General features: G+C 42.3%; 1 protein-coding gene and 1 long non-coding RNA gene across 2 annotated transcripts in view; one reads left to right on the plus strand and one right to left on the minus strand.

Annotated features, from left to right (window-relative positions):
• RFX7 (regulatory factor X7) overlaps window positions 1–22,017 on the plus strand; it is a 55,104-nt gene that overhangs the window by 1,832 nt on the left and 31,255 nt on the right. The window lies entirely within an intron of this gene.
• The window catches only part of LOC310904831, a 30,515-nt gene continuing 8,498 nt past the window's right edge, over window positions 1–22,017 (minus strand). Inside the window, exon 2 of the long non-coding RNA XR_014588613.1 lies at window positions 1–22,017. This exon is cut by the window's right edge and continues 6,619 nt beyond it. This is a non-coding gene — a long non-coding RNA (uncharacterized lncRNA).

Consider the following 22,017-nt stretch of genomic DNA (forward strand, 5'->3'; position numbering starts at 1 on the left):
GTTTTCTTTTCAAGGAAAAAGAGCGCATACGTTAGCATTTTAAATGAAGATTGCTTATTTGATTCAGGTACACTTGATGAATGGCCTGACTCCCTGTTCAGTACAAAGGAATGCAGAGTTTTGCCCGATGTGAGTGGCTCTCCTGGTGCCAAGTGCCTGTGACTAGCAGAGGTTTTGCCAGCACCTTGCAGCCCTGTCTCCTGGGGTAGTTTCACAGACATTCCTCACATGAGCATGACCTTTCCTCCCTGGCTACCTGACAGCTCTCTGCACGGGGCTGGAACTTCTCTGCCACTTTCAGACAGTGTCAGTTATGTCAGCAGGTTATGCTGCAGAAATGCAGTATTTGGAGATCAGGTCATTTCTGCAATATAACCTGTTCTTTGGCATCTCCAAAGCTTTTGTCTGTGACTACTCTGAGTTCTGTGTGTTTCCCTGTTTCTGTATTGCTATCAGCCAGACCTCGTTGGGAGCTTGAGTTCCGTGTTAATTCGTGTTGTAGTGTAGATGCAGTTGTTTTCGAGCAGCAAGACTGAGGAGCATTGCCAGGGACGTCGTGCATACTGCACCCAGAGAAAAGAGTGGAAAGTCGCCTCTTCTGCAGTTGCAGTCTAGGATCTGTTGTCCTGTTCAGTAGGAGCCATGTGCTGGTAATGAATAAACAGTGTAAGAGACTGTGGGGAGGGCTTGTGAAAATGGCAGTGCTCTGTTGTTAACAGAGCTAGGTGCAACGTGCAGAAGAGCTTCCTCTTTTCTGCTTTCCCTTCTCTTCCTCCCCTCCTCCTGTGCCTTGCCAGTTGTGTGTGCTGGCCAGTTGGCATGCTGAAGTCCTCATTTCCTTCCCTAAGGATTTAGCACACCTAGATAAGCACTCGTCTGTATTTATTTTTGCCTCTTTTCTCATATGCGTTTGTGTGCACTGAATGGATATTTTTAGTTTTGTTTTGTTTCTTTAAAAAAAGGTTTTAGTTTTCAAAATGTATTGTCAATGAAAATAGTGAAGCAAAATATAGCAGCTACTGAAATACTGGACTTCAGGATCACAAACAAGTCTGTGCATGTCCTTCCACTGTACAGACAAATATAAATATAGTATGTGATGTAGGCCTCAAGGGGGACAATGAGTTGTTCATTATTTCGACTCATACTTAATTTATTCTGTTTATTAGATTAAAATGTAGTTTGACAAAAGTTGCTCCAGTAATTGTGAACGTGCAAAGTCCCTTAAAATCAAATAATAGGTTAAGTCCTGCTGGTTAAAATTGAAGACACAGTCAGCATATGTGCTGAAGATTTTAAAATGTGCTTGGTAGGAGTCCATTCTGGGTTTTGTTTTGTTTTTCTTTCTATATAAAGTGACCATTAGTGTGGACTGAGGAAGGGGAGAGAAAGAGTGTCTTAGCTGTGCGTAAAAACAAGTCAGGAAGCATTTGTTCACATTACAGCACCATGTGCACATGATAGCAGGTATGCTGCATGGTTGCCGCCGATTAATTATTTGTAGCCAAACCGAAGTTAAAAGTTCATCGCTGTCTAGCTGTGTTTTTCCTAGCTGCCCCACTCAAACACATCCAACACCGCCGTGTCTGTTTTTGTTCTTGTTAAGTGTATGACTTGCTCAGACAGTCGGACGTGTTCTTGCGGTGTCGATGAAAAGGACAGAAATAATATTAGATGTCTTTTCCCATTGACGGATTAGAAGTCTAGACTAGGAAGAATACGTCTTTGCGGAGCCCAGACGACCTGATTAATGTCAGTTTGGGCGGGTTTGTGAGTTGCCCTAGTCTTCACTGGACACTGGGCCTTAATCTGCCTGTTTGTATTTCCCTTAGATTCATTTTCAAGCTTTTATATTTGTTAATAGCTTTTTGTCCAGACGTTAGAGCCCGAGGCGGGAAAACCTCCCCAGTCAGCTGTCTGAGCATATAGACTAATGGGGTTTCAATTATTTTCTTTGGGTGAGGGTTCTGTATTTACAAACATGTGATGTTTGTATGGGGTATTTCTGTACCCAGACATATGCTGGTGAAGACTGAGTCTACTCATTATCACATTAAGTTGCCAAAGAATATCCTGTAGCTGAAGGCAGCCAGTAATGTATGTAAAGGAGCGTGGCACGAGGACTGCGGTAAGGAGATCACCGGGGGAGAAAGGTGGTGGCTGAGGTTCTCTGCTCCTGCTGGGGGGGATGAAAAGGACCAACAATTTTAGGCAATTTCATCCCTTTGCTCACTGCATTAATCACAAATTCAGTCCATAGCTATGAGCACTGAAGAAATGGATGGGTTTGTTTTCTTGATCACTGTTGCAAATAACTGGTGATGGCTCTTAAATGAGTACTTGTTTACTGGTGTAAATAGTAATCTGGTACTTGTGTCTGTGTGTGAGTTGGTCCCAGTTTCTTTCACTGGGCCAGGATCTCAGCTCTTTGTCCTAAAGGCATCTGTTGTGATTTGTGTGTGGTAATTCTGCCCGAGAGATTAATTTCTCTCCTCCCCATCCCCAATATCTCCTGTGTGAACCGTGCTGAGGACTGGGCAGCACAGAGTCGCAAACTCAAAGCATTGCTTTTCTAGTCTTTTAAACTGGGTATGGGTGTAGGCTTCAGATCCATAATTTATGTCCTCAAATCACTCGTCTAGCTAGAAATTGTACTGGAAAATCACGTGAGCTGGGCCACGTTGTGCTGAATTACATGGGTCTAAGGCCCTGTTTGTCTCCTGTTGAAGGGGCAGGAGGAGGTAAATTGTGCCTTGGTGAGTTCTGGGCTTTTTGTATTGAGCTAGAAAACCAGATTAGCTGATTTTAATATCAATATTTTTTAATCTTTGGAAAGCGCTGTTCCTTGTCATGACTTACATCGCTCCTGCTCCTGCAGTTGCATCTCTCACTCCTCATTAGTTCTTGTCGGCAAGAGTGTGTCGTCACTTAGACTGCTGGCTTAGTAAATGCTCCACAGTTTGGGAAATGCCATTGAGAGTTTTCATAATAGGAATTACTACTTATTTATGTGGTTGGGTGAGTGGAAAAAATGATTGACAGTCTTAATATTTTTAACAAGATACCTGACAATGAAGAGGGAAGCTGAGAGGGTGTTTCAGGCTCTTAGAAAGTGTGGGTGCAAACACCTTTTTGGTAGTTTTCTTCTACAGTTGAATTTCCCTTAAAACCCCTTAGGTATATTTTTTAAGATTTTTCTATTTTTTGAGCCAGGTTGGATTCATCCATAGACTAATCCATCTGCATGTGCAATTTTTCAGTTTTCTGTAGCTTGGGAGAGGAAGATGGGGAATAAAAGCAAAAAAAAAACAACAAAAAAACCTCTATATTTTGTTGAACGGTCTATTGAAATTGTGTGGAGAACTGAAGTTCCTGTAACTGATTACAGGCTCTTCCTGGTTATTCTGTGCCCCCAGCCCAGAGTGCACCAAGCCCTCCTTCCTTCTGGCCAGTTCGTTGTTGAGGATGTAAAACAAAGTTTTTGTAATTCTTTAATAATAAAAAAATCTTTAATAAAAGATTATTGATGAGTTTGAGGAAGAGCTAGAATTGTTGTTGACAAAAGTACAGGCTACACTTAATCCAGTTAGTCTAAGTAACATCAGAGGTGTGTTTAGCCCCTTGGGAAAAGTAATTCCAGCTCCTCAACTAAGAGGTGGTGTAAAACTGCAAATATTTCTTGTCACTAACTCAGTTTTCCCTGTCTTTATGGTCTGTTGTTTGCAGATGATTGTGAGACTTCCCTGTCCTGAATGTATTTCCCAATGTAGCATATAAGCAGTGAAACACACAGGAAAAAACTGAGCTATGGACCATATTTTAGAGTAGTTCTTGATGATTTCAGGAGAGGTTGGCCTTCCATGGACAGAGCATCTAACAGCATGTCATTCTTCTTCACACTCTGCTTCCTCAAATGGGTAGGGACAGAAAGTGGGGTTTGTATCACTTGACTCCGTCTGTTTCCACGTGCATTGCTCAAGGTAGCTCCCTTGTTGCTGTTGCAGAGAAAACCACACTTGGAAGGTAAGAGCCATCTCCTAGGGACGATGTAAAACCATCTGTCTGATCATTTTATGTGCCTATTTCTCTTTGACCATAAGCAAATTCTGAACAGTGCCAAGGTGTAACCATCCGTGGTGCGGATCTCTTGAGTTGGGCTAAATAAAACCTGCACCATTTGTCACTTTTTCTACATATCCTCTATTCCCAGAGGACGGCCACTCTGTGGGTTGTTTTGAGACCTTTGGTTCCCTCAAAAGAGGCCCAGGTTTCCACCCTTTATCTCTCGCTATCCATTTCTGAATGGAGGAAAACCTTCCTTTTGGGGGGAAGCTCTGCTGGAAGAATTCCTTTTCCCTGAAGTGGCTTGAAAGAACAGTTGCCCTCTGCTAAAACGCCCCCTTTGCTATTGAGAAAGCCTTCCTCCCCAACCTGCTGGGCGCGGGCAGGTCAGCGGCATGCAGCACTCGGTGCCAGGGCGCTGTGGGAGGAGCAGCAGCTTGCCAAAACGGGGCACGGCCACCATCGTGCTGGAGTTTCTAGGTCAGCAGGTGTGGAAGCCAATTTGGTCTGCAGGCATTTTTACAAGGTTAGAAAATAAACCCGAATAAAATGAATGCTGACCTTTATGTAACCTTTTGAGAATGGAGTTGAGGTTTTATTGAATATCCTGGCTCTGAGTTGGGTGGAACAGCTTTGCGGAGAGACGAGCTTTGTAAAGCTGCTTTTAGGAAGAGTGGGTTTTTCACCCTTGTTCATGGGCTTTGTTTTCCTTTGTTTCTTGAAACAATAGGATCTAATAAAGTATGTGGGGAGAAGAACAGCATTCAAATAGTAAGACTTGGCTAAGTTCTACTGCCATTCATTTAAAATGCATAGGAGTACCTGAAATTGTTGACTTCACAGGATCAAACATACGCAATTCCTTGTTTCATAAACATTTTACTTACCACCACAGGATATCTCTTTGTTGAAGCAAGTCAGACGGTGTGACATTGTGGTTTTCAGGGTGGCATTTCTAATGAGTTGTTAATAAGCACAGAATTGCAGGTCTGTTACCTCAGGCCTCTGTAGGTGGGTTGCTTGTAATTTGGAGCAATTCTGTTTGATTTACACGTGTGTACACCATTGGCAGGTAGGAATCCACATCTCTATCTGATCAGAACACTCCGAGCCATCCCCCAGATTTTCTGAATGCTCTTTAAAAATAAAAAAGGAAAAAAAAAAACAAGACATCTTAACCAGTTGTAAGTATTTCTCAGGTTTGGGTGATCATATTTATACTGAAGCTCTGATTAATCTTTTTATTAATTGGGGCTTGGGGTGTTTTGTGTGTGTAAGTGGTTGAGCGCAGGGGTTGAGCTTAATGTTTTTATACAGATCCCGTAAGTTATGTATGTTTCCTTCTCTTGTTACTCCACTCTGCAGCTTGCCAAACAGAAGTATTTGGAGAAGGGCCAGAGCTGCAAAATTCAGATCACAATCCAAATTTGGATTTTTGGTTCAAGCCTTTCTAATATCTAATATTGCAAAGTTTCATATATAAAGAAGAATCTCATTATTTCAAAATTCAAAGATAGGAAATGGATGTAACTTTGTAGCATTCCTCTAGAGCAGTGGGGATAGAGTGCTGGACTGCATGTTTGAAAGATTATTGTTGGATGATTTAAAAGGTAAATTAAGTAGATAAAATTGCAATGATCTGTCATCCAGAAAGAACCTAGACAGAAGGCTGGCACAAATTAGTTCTTTCAAGCCAGTGAGAAAAATCCCCTAAATACATCTAAAAATTCCAAAGTTGTTGGAATGCTGTCTTGTGTTCTCTCAGATCTATGGGAATTTTAAGGTTTTGTTTTGTTTTGAGTGGAGTTAGCCAGTATCTCAATTTTAATGCTTTCTTGATTTAATGGAAAAAGGATTATCTGTCATCGAGTAGGACGCTTGTTATCGGTTGCTGTACCATCAACAGGCTTTCAGTAAGCTGCCAAGTATTTTCTGGTTTTGAATATTTAATCATTAAGACAGTGGAAGAACATTCAAAACTTCCTGAATATTTTCCCTGTTGCTTGTTTTTAATTGCTCGTGGTTGATGCAGTGACATTATATCGAAGGGCAGGGAGGCTCTGCTTTCTTGCAGCCATGGTAGATGGGGATGGTCTCTGCTGGTGACCCCCACTGCAAGAAGTTAGGCAGAGGGGACCTGAATGGGCGAGAGACGTGCGAAGCTCTCCTTTTATAGCTGCTTGGAATCACACCTAGTGAATGCTGCACGTTTTCAGCTGAGAGCAGGAGGGATAAGCTTAGGGTACACAAACTATTTGTAGTGTAAAATAATTTGCATGTGTTGTTTAATGCCTTTAGAATACCCAGGTCTTGTTTACTACATAACATGTATTATTAGTTTGAGTTCTGTTAGTTTGCGGGGCTGGGGGTCTGTTGCTGTATTTTATTCAGTAAGAGTTGTAAATGATACTGGAAGACAGTGTGGATTCTAGTAGATTTCTCGTGACGCTCCCCACCCCAAAGTGGCCATTTAGAGAGGGATAATTTTAAGTCTGTTCTTCAGTACATAAATTCAATATAATGTGCTCTCAGCACTGTAGGAGCAGGTGAGGATGGGAACCTTTTGTCTGTATTGCTTTAAATATTTCTTCTTTCCCTTTCCCAATTCCTAAAAATTCCCAGGTCACTTTGGAAATAAACAATCCCTAGTAGCTGGGATTATGTTTAAAAATCTACCTGAACAACTAGCTTGCTTTGTTTTTTTTTCATATGAACCAAGTTCTCTTTTTTTACATAAGCTTGTATATTTTTGTACTTCATCCCCTGCATTAGTTCTAGAAAACTGAGGTGTGTTTTGGTTCCACCTTTCAACATAAGACTATCGCTTGGGGCTGCTGGTTTCACTGGCTACTGCATACAGGCTGGCTAAGTGCTTACAATGGATGGTAGATGTATTAACGTGAACTGGAGCGCCCATGCCACCTTCATTATCTTGGTTAACAGAATATTTTAAGCACATCTTTTGTATTTAATGATCCTTTGGTACAGCTGCAGGAGAAGGAGCTTTTTATTTTGGTTTTAGTTTAACCCCATATGGTAGCTATGGTCAGGAGCAACTTCCTGCTTGCTGAGAGTGCATTGGCTGCCTGCTCGCTGAGCTGAGGCTGTCACGAAATTCAGCTCAGGGATGAACTTGGGGTACTGTTGGTGTGTCGAGAGTGACAGTCTCCTTGTTTGGCTTCGGTGTAAAGGAGATTGACATGGTGGAAACTGTCCAGGGTTTACAACGTGGCATCCTTTCAAGTTTTTATCTTGCCCTTATATATTGCTGAGGTTGCATCAGCTGTTACCTTTTTCTAGCAGCAGCCTATAAACGTATTGCATGGTGAAATGCGGGGCTGTTGCAGAGTCGGGGGATGCATCTGAGGACGTGTGTTTCTCAGGATGCACCCGTGCTCCTCCAGAATGACAGATCCTGCATAGCTTTTCACCGGAGCTGGATGTGGATGGTGTCGCCTACTGCTTGTCAGGTACTTCAAGTCTGGGAAGAAAATCTTGTTACTGGGGAGAACTCGTTCACTGAGGCATCTTTGTATCTCCCCTTAGAGGAAGTTCGTGGTTTAATGTCAACGTCCGTAATCTATGGCTGTCCTTTTTGATGGATAGTTTCATGGGCATGGAGGCAATCCATATTTCTTAGTCAAAAATTCCTAAGTGCCAGTAAAGGGTTGTTGGGACTTTTGCCAGTGGAAAAGTTGGATTGCATTGGACAGGAGGAATTACATTTCATTACTTTGGTTGCCTATAAAGGAGTGAATTAACTTATTTTTAAAGCTGTCAGCAATACAGACAAACTGTTGGAACTTTTTTCTTAATACAAGGTTGCCTGTAAGTGTCTGCCTCAAGAGCATCTCTTGGACAAAAAAGAATTAGCTTGTGACTTAGGTGTGCTGGATTATAGGATGGGCAATTTGTTCTGCGTTTTCCTCTGCAGCTTCTTGCCCTTGTTTGGAAGTCACCTGGGAATACTTGGAGTAGTCTTTGTGACTTTACTCCTCTGTGCTTTCTCCCTTCCTCTCCAGAAACATTGCCACACTAAAATACAAAAGACAGTTTTTCAGTACCAGAAGTTAACAAGTTTTAAGGTACATTTAATACAGAATTTTTGTGGATGGAATTTTAACTCCTGTTTTGAAAAACAGTGAATCCCCCCTCCTCTAGTACCACATGCTATTTTTGCCAAATCTATCAAGTAGCTTGGGTGCGTATTTAGCTTGTGGGAGAGCTGGGCACAGTGGTGCTGGATGGATGCTGCGTGAGCGCAGTGTCTGAGGTGTGTGGAGGCAATCTGAAAGTGGGACTTGAGGTTTCAGCTTCAGGGTCAGACAGCCGTTACACAGGACCTTTTTATCTTCCGTGATATTGATGTGCAGGGTGTAGTTCCTCTGGCAGAGCATGCAGGCATCAGGTGCTCCTTGCTGCCCCGTTAGAGGAGGCCCCCTTGCAGGACGGGTACCTAGCTGAAGCAACCTGTCTTGATTCTGACACAGCATCATCCACCTGCTACTACAGTCTCCTACACTGCGGATTTTGTTGTTTCATACTTCTGGCGGTGTTTCTCAATGAAAGGTAAACAACCACTCCGCAATTCTGGGGCTGGGTTGTATGAAAGTCCATAGCTGCGGATAAGGTGCCTGTGACGTCTCTTGCTTCCCATGTATGGAAGCTGCAGCTCTTTCTACTGGGATGAGACGGTCTGAAACAAAGGCCAAAAATCATTTTGAAAACACTCTTACCGCTGTCAGACTGTGGCATAGGAACCTTGTATCCAAGCTCTGAAATATAGCCTTCCTTTCATAAACGATACATAAAAAGCTTGCCTGTTTCCTTTGTTTTTATTTAGTTTTATTAAGTCTGCATTTTAAATGAGAAGCTGTGTTAGGGACTACAGTTGCTATTAGTAGTCATGTAAACTTATTAGGTAGTTGATATTTAAAAGAGTCAAATTAACTTGCCATCAGTAATCACTAGCTGCACACCGGGTACCACAGCATGCTGAAGAATTAAGGCAGTTTTTGGCTCCAGGAGCCTGTTCTGCAAAGTTACATTTGTTATGATTGACTCTGATGGTACTGTTCAATGATGAACTTGTTAAAAGTTGAGAAATGAACTGGCAGCTGAGAGAAGAGTGTATTTGTCTCTTCCATTCAACAAGTGAGTGAAGTGGGATTGTCACATCTAGTTCTAAACATGTGAATAGGGATATTTTGAGCAGAAACCATTAATTGAATTCAACAACTAGAGATAGCTTACTGAGTCAAACTGAAAAAAAACGTAATCAACAAAAGTGCTTAAGGCATAAGGAAAAGGACTTTCTTTTTACAGCAACTTGGAAATGTTGGCATCTGTGCACTACATTGGGCAAAAGTTTGTCTAAATGCACTTTTAGTGAATTATCAATTAAAAAAAAGATCTTGTAAATTATCATTTGCTTATGCAAAAAATGCTAGAAGCTGACCCTGAAGATTTATTAACCTGTGTAATTAAGTTCCTGATCCATGAATGTATTCAGACAGCTATCTCTGTACACTATAAATAGTCAATTTTCCTGGTTAATGAAGGCAAAAAGAAATTGTTGTACCATTGACAATAAAAATGAAATCCACAATTTTTTGTTCTTCTCTTCAGTACCACCAAGTTTAAGCTGTCCCTGTGTAGCTTTCATTGCACATATTCCCACGGACTGAATCTCTCTTTTCCATTCTTTAAGCTTACTTCTCTTGGAGGGATTAAGAACAGAAGGTTCCTGTACCATCATGGTTGTACTTGTTGGTGAAACTTGCAGCTAAAATAAACAAAGAAGTTCAATTGCTTGAGTGAGTGGAAGCCCTGTTTCTGTAATCACAGACACATGCCTGTGTACTTGGATCTTGCCTTGTCAGTAGCTGCAGATGTTCAGGGCGAAAATATTTACCATGGGGAAGTGTTTTCAGTGCAGAATCTAGTAATTGTTATTTGTTAATTCAGAGTGATTCTTGGCACTTCAGAGAATTTCATAGTTACCACTGAATACTTTAAATACCAGTAGCTCTGTGTCAAATTTGGCTCAAGGTAGGAGGAGGAGATAGCTCAAGTGCATTCTTCTGGAAGACATGGGCCTACCTAAATTTGTCAAACTCAGGTGAGGTTGACTCGATTAGTTCAGCTACTCGGTAAAGGAGTGGAAAAGCAGCAAATAGTTCACCTCGAAAATTGAAATCAAACTGTGCTAATAATTGAGAAAAGACGTTTTCATTCCTTTAGTGCAGACATCTGCTCTCCTGCTGGCATGTTTACACATGGTGTGGCTCACAGGCATGAAAATCCAGACCAGTGAATTCTGTAGTGTTGTTAGACCACGTCCCTCTTTCCGGAGGGATCCGTCAGACAAGACATCATGGTTAACATTAGTGTGGGAATAAATGCAGTTCAGCAGGTTGTTAGATGTTCAAAGGTGTTAGCCAGTTGTTTGCTGCAGCCTACAGGTGAATTTCAACAGTGCAGTTATCTCAGTGAATATTGCTTTAGTAACTTTCTGTCTATATCCAACCTAAACTTAATTTTCTGGTGCACTGATTTGGGGAAATTCAGAAACTTAATGTATTTTTCTTAAATCTGTAAATCTCTTTTAGATTTAATCGAGGACAACTTTTTTTTTTTTTTTGACTGTTATACTAAATAGGTCGTGGTATAACTTTGCAGGTCTTTGGGATGTTTGGCATGGACGTATTGTGAATAATGAATCCATGTAACCGTTCTGCATTCAGAACACCTGCAGTCGTCCTAGGAGGGTGCTGAACTCAGTTTCTGACCTGCAAGGCTGCAGTTTCAGTACTTCAAACAAGGGCAGGTCACACGTCCTCTGCTCTGTTTTTAAAAGAAAAGTTTAACAAAACGAGAACTTTTAAAATAGATATCAGAGTGCTTAAGGAGCAACAAGCCCTAACGTGGAATACTAAGTACTGGTTAGTTGCCTGCTGTCGATGATACCCGTTTAGAAGTTACGTTCTAGAAGAAATAAATAATCTGATAAACTCGTTTGTTCATTCATTGCAGTTGCAGTGAAGGAGGCTGTGGGTGGAGTGATGGTGACTTGAATGAGTGATGCCCACCTGCCCTGTGCTTGTAGTCCATGTGGTGGTGATGGTGGAGTTGGCTGGTGGGGTTGCCATGAAGCTGCACAGGCCTGGTGGTGCCTCTGCCGGGGAGCTGGCAAACGTAGTCCTGCCTTGGGGCAACTGCTCGTGCAGTGCAGGCTCACCTAAGGTGCTCGCTTGAAACAGTTTAACTGCCACCTATGAGCAAGTGCAGCTGTCCAGGCTGAGCTCTGTAGGTACAAATTGAAATAGATGTGTGCAGGTATGAACTTACATGGCTTTAATTGAATTAAATTTTATGCAGCTTTAATTTTAATCAAGTGCAGCTTACAGGTTTAGACAAGCTCTTCAGTCTGCAAGTAAACTAAAGTTCACCTGGGCTGCAGGCTAAGGGAGCTCAAACTTTCCAAACTAAACCCTTGAGATGTGGAGTAGCATGTGTTTGTTACTCTTCTTAAGGTCTTAGTTTTGGAATTAAATAGTAGGGTGGAAAGCTTACAGGATGTACTGCTTTGGTGTTTAGTGAAATGACGTTTGAGGTAGGCAAGAGACTTTTGGCCACTTGTGACTTTTTATACCATGCAGTTCCTGTGTCTGGAGCGTGCTGAAGCCTGGAAGTGGAGGTGACAGAAATGTCCCCGTGTGCGAGTGCAAGGCTGAAGGATGGAGGCTGGAAAGAACCCATGGCTGTTGAACAGCAGCGAGGAACTGAGAGGGTTGTATGGCTGCTGCTACAGGCAGCGGTGCTGTGTTAATCCTGCGTATAGTCAGTTTTTAAATTTTGACCCCTACAAAAACATCAGGGATAGGAGCAGGGTTACAGGATGTGCCAGCGAATGGCGTGGCCCATGTCAGGGAGAGGCGTTGCTTTTCCCATGATCGAGCACCCATGCCCACCTAGTCTGAAAGAAGTGTAGGCAGATGCTTGGAGAACACTTACTATATCCTGGGGCAGTCAGAACTCCTTCCCAAGTGGATAAAGGGAAACCTGCAGTTGTTGATCCTGCTGGGTTTGGAGTGGGGACGGGTGTGTGGGGTACCTGAGCTTTGTGGGACCCATCCAGTGGCAGTGTGTCTGCCCAGTGCTGGGCTTGGCGTGTGCTGGGGCTCGCTCAGGATAGAGCTGGGGTATGGCACTGCTCAGCAGGTGATAACCATCCTGGTTACCAAATTAATAGGATAAAGAAGAGGTACAACCAGTAGCAAACCTGTTTGTTAACAAAAAGCAGCTAGGATAGGTGCAGGTTGTGGAAATGTCTAAAGGAACTACGAGAAATGAACAAAAACTCACCTGTTATCAGCAGGCTTAGATACGCTGTCCTGGCACCTGTGCCAGCACTGGAAAACATGTGCTTGCAGTCTGGAAGGCTGGGAGCCCTTGTGGTAGCACTGGTAACACTGGCGGCTAGTATGTGTTTGATAGTCTGAGCTTTGTGTAACTCTGTACGATAAACATAACCCTAAACACATTCACACGGTTTTGGTTGTGTGTTAAATGTAAGCAGAGTGTACACCATTCCCTTTTTCTCATGGATGCATGCACACCATGTCACTTTGTCACCAGCCTTTTGTAGCCTTGGTTTGTAGAGAAGAAGATGGAGAGGCAGGTCTGCATCCTGTGTTATGCTGCGCTCTGTCCTGGTGCTCTGCAGGCAAGTGAAATGCTTTTGTCTTTCTCAAGTTGATGGTAGAGAAGGGTTCTGTGCACCTTTGTTTTGTGGGTGCGTTTCCTTTTTTCTGTTCTTTCAAGTGCTGCTGAGGAGTGCCACCCCTTTAGTTTTACTAGGCATCCTTTCGTAGAGCCATGTGGGAGAAAGGCTTGAGACAAATCTTGTCATGCTTTCTAGCATCTCCCAGTCAGGCCCTTTAGAAATACAAGCCTTGAGTAATAATGTTGTAACTGGATTGGGCTTCTGCTGACTGTGGGCGAAACTGCAGTAGCAGATCTCACAGCTATGTACAGACAGAATTCAGAAACAACAACAGTTGGTTGGTTTGTTTGTAATTAGTTTTAAAAGCAGTTTTCATTGTGAAATATGTGACCCGTTATGATAGGTGATTTGCCATTTAGCCACAAACCTTTCTACTTTTAGCAGGACATGCTTTAGACAAAAAGACTTCTCAAGTAGGAATTTATTCATGTAGTTTTATTTAGATCACCCTGTGCTTTCTGTGTTTAGGCTTTCTAGGCAATTGATCGATGTAGACTGATCTTGGAATACCCTGCAGTGCCTCATATGGATTGTCAGTAATAAATATAGGATGCAGCTCCTTGGAAGGCATTATCTTCCCACACAATGTACAGAGGGCATCACATCTTTAGTATAGAGTCCTGCCTGAATATAACAATACAGACTGATTTTAATTTAGATCAGTGCTGAAAAAAACAGAGATGAGAAATGTATAAAACCATTTTCTTGTTTCTTCTAAGAGTTTATTCAAGTAATTTGTAGCCAAAAAGTGTATTTAAGTAATTTAAAAGAGAAATACAAAACAGGAACTGAAGTGACTGTTGTGTTGCTGGAATAGAGCACCTGGCATTCTGTGGCTGTGGCAGGCTTTTCCCAGTTATTTTAAGAATTGTGGAAATGAGTCTTCAGCATTTGCATAGAGCTAGATTTCTTCAGAAAGCTAAAATAGATGTTTATATATTTAATTTTCAGACCCAGGTATTCTGATGTCTGCCAACTAATTATGTCTCAGCAGTTCTTACTTGGCAGTTCATTATAACGGGCTACATTGGAGACGGGTATTTCATTAGTAGCCTTATCTTCCTTCTTTGTTCAGCTGTTTGTATAGGTGGCATTATTTAATAATGTATAAAATCATCGTAGTCTCAGGAATTAGAAGGGATTAAATATTTTTTGTCCTATATGCAATATTTTTCTTGCATTTATTTTAGTAACAAGTGTTGAAGTCATGTGTTTGACTAATTTTAACCTGCAGTAACTTAAAATGTAGTGGCATGCTGATCTAGTATTTTTTTCAGCTGTGTGGTCCAGTGTTGCCCCTTTTTGTGTCTAATTTAAAACCGACCTTGGGTTTTTTCTTCTGCAAGTGGAAGGACGTAGATTAGGTTACATGGAAGATCAGTTGGTTGCAGCTCGGCTTGTCCCACTGTTTTATCAGTTTGGTGTTTTTCTTGCTTCCTTATATTGCAAAGAAGAGTGTTTTGGCTTGGATTAAAGGAGTCTGCCTTCAAGCTGGAGAGCCAATATTTACTAATTGGTGGCAGCTTTCTGTATTTACTTTTTTGAGGCCTTAGATACTTTGGTACATTTCCAGCGGACAGAACTCTGGCTATTTTTATGCTTTAGGGAAATAACAATACTTCATATGCTTCCAAGACAGAATTACAGTCCCTGTACCTTCCATCTGAAATGAGAATTTATTTGCTTTTGAGTACTGGAAGATTTAATTTGTCTTGTATTAAATGTTTTGGTTGCATTTACTTGTGTTTGTGCTAGGTTCAAGTAGTTTGAACGAATAGATTGAGGTAAGTTTGCTGTTACTGGCGGTTCTCTTGTTTACAGATCTGGGTCTGTTCAAGTCCAAATCTGTCCTAACTTGTGACAATTTCATGATATGACAGTGTAAGTTGGCATTTGAGAAGTCAGCTGTGCTAGCTTAAAGGTGAAATGTGGGGCAGAGGACAAGGTACAACTGGATTGGACAGAAAACTGCTATTGCACAGAAGGTAAATTTCTACGATTCACTTCAAGATTAACATTCTTATTTAAGAAAATCTTTCCAAAAAGTTGTTGAGAGAACCTGGGAGAGAACACAAAATAGGATAATTGTGTCTTTTCTGCAAGTAAGTCGAACTCTGTGTCTGGAAAGACTCGTCATTTGTCTGATAAAGATTTTATTCCCTGTTTTAAAGTAGTCTTCAATTACAGGCAGAAGAGTTAAGTCCCTGTCTTCAAAACTTGTCATCTGAATCTCACTGCTCAGTTGCTGGTTTTTTGGTGGTGGTGGTTTTAAGTGTTTGAAATAGTGTCAGAACTAATCACTGTCTCCTCTGATAGTTCATTGTGGCATCACTAGGAGGGTATTAGAATGTTACGCTGCAAACGATCTAGTTGTGAGCCATCACTGAAATGATGGAACCTGCAGCTCTGCGATTTCTGCCTTCCATTGGATCATGGGGTTGTGGGATGAGCTGGTTCAGTTAATTGATTCAGCGGGAAGCTCGTCTGCATTAATGAGATGATAAATTTTCTGTTGGATCAGCAAACAGATCCGACTCAATGAAATCCAGCTCAGCTCTGGCTGTACAATTTGCATGATCTGACATAAAGGCAGTGACACAGAAAGGGAAATGCACTGGTCAGTTGAGAAACAGCTTGCAGTTTAACTGGATGATGCTACTTGAAATGGCCTCTACAGGTGAACATGTAGGGTGTGACTTCATCTTTATACTGCCATAGTCTGTTTTTCCCATGGCTTTGGTCCCTCGGTTGCTTTTTTAAGTAGACACTTGGAAAAGCTCAGTTTTTGTGGTGGATTCAGCCATCCCATGACACACGATCACCTAAGTCACTGAGAGCTGCAGGATTTTACAGGTCCACAATATAGCCTGTAATATTTTCTATTTTGCCTTTAAGACATCAAGTTGAATTATCTGCAGGAGAGAAAGTGCAGGCAGAGAGAGAGCCCCTAGGTGGCATCAGAAGCCCTGCTTTTTGGCTCTTCTATGTCACACTGTGAGAGGTGAGAATGGGAGGGGATTCAGTAATTGTGATGCCAAGGTTGACTTGTGGAAATGCCCTGCTTGGGTGTGCTTTCCTTTCACAAGAGCTGTTCTGTACTTGGCCTGTGCTTGCGAAAGCTCTGCCTCCATTAGCTAAGCAGTGTAGTCATCAGTGCAGTAACTGAAACAGATTTCAACCTTTTGCAGCTCTGCTTTCTAAATATTTAGTTGAAATGCTTTTACAACCATTTTACTTCTTTATCAATATGAGCCAAGCCAGACAACGTAACATGACATATGTTAAGATGTTAATTGAGTAGCAGCAGACATAGGCGGCTGTTTTCATAATTTTCTCCTTAGATGATCCTTGGCTCCAGTTTAACATTTCTTTGTGCTTCTGAATGGAAGGTTCTATAAAGATATTTTTAGAGCTGTTACTCTAAGAGAAGCATTAATTCAGTAAGACTAAGAATTAAGGGCCGAATCCTGCAGGCAGGCAGTATGTGATGATAGTACCTTTCTGATAGTACCACTTGCTGTAATATGGTTGGTAGTCCTGTTACTGAGTACTTCCCCACAGCATTCAAAATAAATAGACTTCTTTTAAATGTTGTCTAAAGTCACCAACGTAGTGGAAGAGAGATCTGAATCTTTTGGAAAGGGTGTGGGTTCAGTTTAATAATTATCCCTTCTATTTTGACATGGCTTTCAGAAAAATGACTTGCCCTGAATTGGCACGGTTTGTATTTAGTAATGGAGTCTAACTTGTCCTTGGGAACTAACTAGGTTTTTGGAAGAGGAAAAGAGGCAGCAGGAAACTGAACAGGAAGAAGGACTCCCGGTTGCTACCAACACTGAACTACCTCCTGTGCCTGGGAGACAGCAAGCCTGCTGTGCGGGGAGGGAGGGATTGCTGCTCACTTTGTGCTGTTCCTCCATCGAAGGAACAAGACTACCTGCAGACCCTATTGTTAAGTAGTTTGGCAGACAACCTGTGAAGATTGTATAAGGGAATGATTGGTGCGGTGAGAAATTGAGACTTTGCATAGCTGGATAATTTGTAAGGGGCAATGTGACCAAAATAATTCTTCCTTGGCAGCCAGCTTTCTTACCTAGGTACCTTCCACTTTCACACAGAAGGCTTATTTTTGGATATCTGCCTAGAAATATTGGGTTAGCAGCATGTCACCATACACGTGGACTACAAGTGCGTTTCTGGGAGATGTCATTGTGGCTGCTGAGCAGCCTCAATTCCTGCCCCTCGCTGGAGCTGCACCACATTGTTGCTGGTTTTGTGCTGAGCTCTCAAGAGAAAAAGCTTGTGGTCATCCACCCACTTCTCCAAACGAAGCTTATTTTAGAGCTTTATAAACCTCCCTCTTGGCATGATTTGTCTGAACTGGTAACTGCTTTTTCATCTCTGATGGGAACTAATTAACAGTGATGAGAGGTAACTGCACACTGGGGTTTTTGTTTCTAGTCGCAACTTTACTTACTGCATAAGGTGTGTCAGGTAATAATGTAACTCAGTGTGTGTGTTCTGGAAGCTCTGCAGTGGGACATCCTTCCTGTCTGGTCAGGAGTTGTATCCTGTCTTCATAACATATGGCATAGCTATGAGCGCTGGTAGAAAGTTGTTCCTTTTCATAACCTGCATTAGGGTTAGGCAGAAATAATGTTTTTCCTGGACTGTCCAAAATGCACCAGGCACGTGAAGCAGAGCTGTGGAGCCTGTTCTCAGGAGGGTGTTCCAGTTTATGCAAATGTTTGCAGAATTGTGCTGAAGAGGATACAGAGATTTGTTTCAATCTCACTGCTGGAATTAAAGCCATAATGAAGAAGGGGCTCCAGGCTTCCTGAGGCACCTTAGTCAAACCATTTCAAGATTTTGCACTGTAAATCGTGGCTTCACTTGTCTCCTGAATTTTGTCAAGCTGGACTTCTGTTGCAATTGTGTACAACTTCCTCCATTTGAGGATTAAGTCTGCTGCTAGTGCCTGAATGATGGGAGCCACGTCCTGTGTGGCTTTTGAGGCTGGGATGTCCTTTGCTGGGGTGAATGGCAGTGTCTTGGAGGTGCTGCTGTCCCACTCGTGCCAGGCACAGGACCAAGAGCCCCTTTGCAGGTGTCCTTCTTTGCACAGTGGCTCCCAGAACAGGAGCTGCACTGTAGCGGCTGGGCGCTCACGCGGCATTTGCAGTGCATGCATACGTGTTCCTCCAGCATTCACTGTGCTGCTAGCTTTGATACTAAACAAATAATTTACTGTTGAAAAGCTGGTGTTTGTTCCAGTGATTGTGCTGACTTTGAGAAGGTTTATAGAGTTAACTGAGCAGCAGCTAGCATGTTTGAGGGCTTTGTTTTACCCCTCCCAACTGCCTTCCTCTTTCTGATCTCACAGGCATAAGGCTTCTCAAATCCCTTGTGATTATATGGCCTCTACTCTTTGCAGCATTAAGGAAATACTAAATGTGCTCAGAGCAACTGAGTTCTGCCATATCTTGTAATAAGATATTCCCATACTGCTCAGAGTGCTTCAGCTACATATCCCTGAACCCAAGGTGTTGCTTAGAGCAATGTTCAGGAGTTTGTCAGCAGGGCTGCAGCGTTTAGAAGCTTAAGTTGCTGCAACATTCAACAGTAAGTGTTCAGGAACCTGTCAAAGATATTGGGCCTAAAGACTGATTTAGGAACTGAGTCTGAAAACTGCTGAGAGGCTTTCCAGTAAGGCTTTGGTCTGCAGCATGAAAGCTGCCCGTGTATTCCTGGGGAAGACATAGGACTGTGAAAGACAGAGGCTTTGCAGGGAGCTGCTGTTATGCTTCTGTAAAGCACAGGCTAAATAATCCCCCTTTTCCGTGCTCTTTAACTCATTAGAAGAAGATGGGCTCTTGTTTTTGAGTGTTCCACCTGATGGCTAAGGGTAGTTCTTCAGAGGGAAACTGTTTCAGCCTGGTGTTGCTTTGGGCAGAGCTGATGTTTTTGAGAAGCATTTCTTTAGGCAGTGGGACTGAAACACGTCTTTCTTGAGTAGTTGGGTGTATCTGGACTGTCAAACAGCCTGCTTTGCAGCGTCCACTGAGTAAATATTTCATCATTGATTGTGGTAGGGTCACTTAGTCTTTTTTGCAAAGGTTATAGCTTTATGCTCCCAGGTTCTTGTGGAGGATCAGTACCTCATGCAAGCTGGTAACTCAGGGCAGTTGTCAAAAACAAGCGCCTTTGTTATCGCTCCTAAGGGGCAGCTATCCCCTCAATCAGAGAAGGTACTGCTTTTCCTGGATTAAACTGTGTGGAGCAGCCTGCATTAAGGTGTAGATCAGGTAAGTGAACTAGTTGAACTTGAGGGAGACTTTCAGCATAAAGAGCTGCAGAAGAATGGATACCATAACTGTGCTGCATGCTCCAGGCAGTTACTGGCATGGAAGTTGTAGCAAGCGCCCAGGTGCTGTGTGGAGCAGCTGTCCATGAGGAGCAATGCTAGCAGTATGACTTCTAATTTTAGTTTTCAGATGGACTTAAGTCACTAATAGATTCAAATGGTTATTTTCATTAGCGAGAACATCTGTCACTTTGGGTGCTCTTCTGCAGCTGTTACTGGACATGTAGCGAAGTGCATGGGTAATAGCCTCCAAGTGTTAGAAGTAGGTCTGGGTACAGGGTCTGGGGTAGCCTTGCTTTTGTGATCGCTGGTAGGAGACCTACCAAATTAACTTTTGCCAGAAGTCTCCCAAGACAGTTGACCAAGTTAAATTTTTGTGCCTGTAAAACTGAGCCCGACTGGTGCAGTTACTGTAATTAAAATAGTTATTAGGTAATAGATGCATTTGGCAGAGACAGAATCAGGCTTATTTATTTAAAATTTGAAAATAGTCAGCTTTCAAAACACATCTGTCTTGTAAGCTAACAAAGGAAGATATAATAAATAATAAATAACATTGGCAAATACATTTTAACTGGGGTGACTGCTGCTTCACCACATCTGTCACTTGTCCTTTTATCTCCTGATATGATGGAGATGCTTCATCTTACAATTTCACCAGAAGGAGCTTTTCTGTGCAGTGCTCAGGACCATGCAAAGATCGCTGTCCCAGCACGTTCCCATTCCCAGCCAAAGGGCTGGTTCTTCAGAGGGTTGTTGTTGCTGTACTTTGACGTGGATCAACTCCACTGAAAGGTAAATAAGAAGTGTTTCTCATTAGGCACAGGCTTTATGAAGTCAGGCTATGTTAACGTGGGATATGGTTAGGGTAAAAGAAGCCTCAGTTTACTAGTAACAAATTATAATAATGTCCTTCTAGAATACCAAGGAGCACACAGCGGGAGGTGAAAAAATTGCTGTTAAAATAGACATCATGCTTACTCCTGCTTGAGCTATGGAACCTTTGCCTTGTAAAATGTCACAACATCTGTGTGCAGATTAGAGGACATGAACTCTACTATCCTTTTTGTGCCACCAGTTGACAAAAAGGAAACAGAGAAACTGTACTCACTGGTCCAATTATTGCTCTTTTGCTGTTGCTTCTAGACACTGTTGATCAGTTCTATGGGAGCAGGGGTCACAACTGGAAGAGTCTGAACTGAATTTGAGAATTTACATTTACTGACTCAGACTGGTCTTTGGAGATAAAAGGACAACTCCAGGGATCTCCTGCCCAGCTGCCTCCTGGCGGTTTGCCTTTCTTTTTGCAAGAAGAAAATATTAATGCAAATGGGCATGTTTATGGGCAGTCTGGCAGAATCTGCCAGGGCTGTCAACTGTGCTGGCAGAAGCACATCCTTTTGAAAAACCTAGCACAAAACATAGTGAGCAAGTCTGTAGAGAAAAGGCTGTGTTTGGACTAAGTTCGGTCTGCCTATCCCCTGCGTCCCCTTATCCTCTGTGTTGCTTTTCTGCATTAAGCTATCATGTGAAGCCATGGAAAGGCTTTGGTACAAAAGTGGGCACATGTTGTCTGCTGCTTTATGAAAGAGGCTGTGGATCTGTAGCAGAATAAGCATTGTGAAACCCTGCTAGGGGCAGGAGGCAGTGGGGCAAGGTGGAGTCCAGGGTGAGAGCTGTGCTGTGGGAGCAGCCCGATGTTTCAGTATTGCTTTGCTCAGCTTTGAGTCGGATGCAGTGATACCTCTGAGCAGCAGCAGGTTTCCACGCTTGGTGTCCTTTGACTTTCTAGTAAGATGGTGATTTATGAAGAGTGAGATGACATTTGGATGCCCTTCTTCGATTGTTACAGTAGATGGGAGCCCCTTCATCTAGGCAAGGAAAAACTTCCATTTTACTGGCTTTAGCTTTCTGTGTTTGCACAAATCCCCAGCAGCCCAGCTTCACTCCTGCCTTAGCATTTCCAAGTGTCTTCCCAGCTGATTGTCCTAACACTAAGTCAGCAGCAGTGGACACCTACCGTTGTATCTACATCAGTGGACTTGCTATCCATTTTTGCCTGTTGATGCTTTTTGTTGTATTGCCGTTATTGCCATATCTGGTTCTTGTACAAGAAGGGGGGCAGAGGGGATCAGTAATAGCAGCTCCTGCAGGACATATTTTAGACCTTCTGGTTTCAAAATTCAATGCTGTAACAAACAGGACAACCAGGCTCCTGCCTCTTTGAACATTGGATGTAACATAGGTGCCGAATCAGTAGCTCTAGCTCTTATTTTCACCAGACACTAGAGTTGTTTGTTTGGCTTGTTTCAGTTGTGATTTTTAGTATGTCCATCGGATACCTTACTTGGCCTTTCTTTTGTATGTGGTAGCACCTGTACAAAAGTAAAATAACCGGAAATTATCTGTTTAGTTCTGGTAACAGGACGTTGAATTATGTTCTATTCTACTAGCAGTGAAGTGTTTCCTAAACTCACACTGGTAGTTTAGTGCTTGTTCAGTAAGTGTTCAACAGTAAAGACTATTTATTTTCGCATGTTAAAGCTCATTCTCCTGTTCAGAGCAATGATTAAATGCCTTCAACTGATATGCAGTCCAACCAAGCACGTAGCATACAGTACTCTTCAAGAAACACAAAAGCTGATTATGGGTGTGTTTATATGAAGTATAATAAGTTCCATACCATACCTTGGCACATATCCTGAAGTCATTTATGGCAAATTTTATTTCAGTCCCCACCCAGTCTCTTCTTAATAAGCCAACTGGGAGGTAGTGAGACTAAAGTGGAAAACTTCTAACAAAG

The sequence above is a fragment of the Anser anser genome (genome assembly GCF_964211835.1).
Source record: "Anser anser genome assembly, chromosome: 10".
NCBI classification, from domain to species: Eukaryota; Metazoa; Chordata; class Aves; order Anseriformes; family Anatidae; genus Anser; species Anser anser.